The 450-nt window shown below is 70.4% G+C and overlaps 1 protein-coding gene across 1 annotated transcript in view; it reads left to right on the top strand.

Moving 5' to 3' along the window:
- The window catches only part of PDE2A (phosphodiesterase 2A, cGMP-stimulated), a 98854-nt gene that overhangs the window by 31811 nt on the left and 66593 nt on the right, over positions 1-450 (top strand). The window lies entirely within an intron of this gene.

Here is a 450-nt window from a genome sequence, read left to right on the forward strand (position 1 = left end):
CCTCGCAGATGGGCGACTGCTCCAGGGCCTGTCCGTCTCGGAGCGGCCTCCAACATTCTCCCGACTTCCCCCTGCCTCCTAGATTGAGGGAGAGGAGTAAGCCCGAGGCTCCTGCGGTGTCCGCGGCCCCTGCCCCCCTTTCCCTTCTCCTTCCCCCCTACCCCACCCCACTGCGCCCGTCTCTGCCTGGGGCGCTGGCCGGGCCCCGGGCCCCAAAGTAGTGGCGGGGAAACAGGGTGCGATCAGACAGGGTGGAGGCTCTGAGAGCGGCCCCTGCGAGATGCGAGAGAAGTGGCGACAGGGCGAGGGGCAGCGAGCGCAGGCTGACAGCAGGCCAGCTGGAAGGGCCGAGGGAACCCAGGGCGAGAGAGAAGCGTGGTGACAGAGGCCGGGGGTCCGGTGGGGTCGGAGGATCCGACGGGCAGAGAGGTGCGGTCCGCGGTGGCGGGG

This window comes from Colobus angolensis, unplaced genomic scaffold, assembly GCF_000951035.1.
Source record: "Colobus angolensis palliatus isolate OR3802 unplaced genomic scaffold, Cang.pa_1.0 Scaffold355, whole genome shotgun sequence".
In the NCBI taxonomy this organism is placed as follows: domain Eukaryota; kingdom Metazoa; phylum Chordata; class Mammalia; order Primates; family Cercopithecidae; genus Colobus; species Colobus angolensis.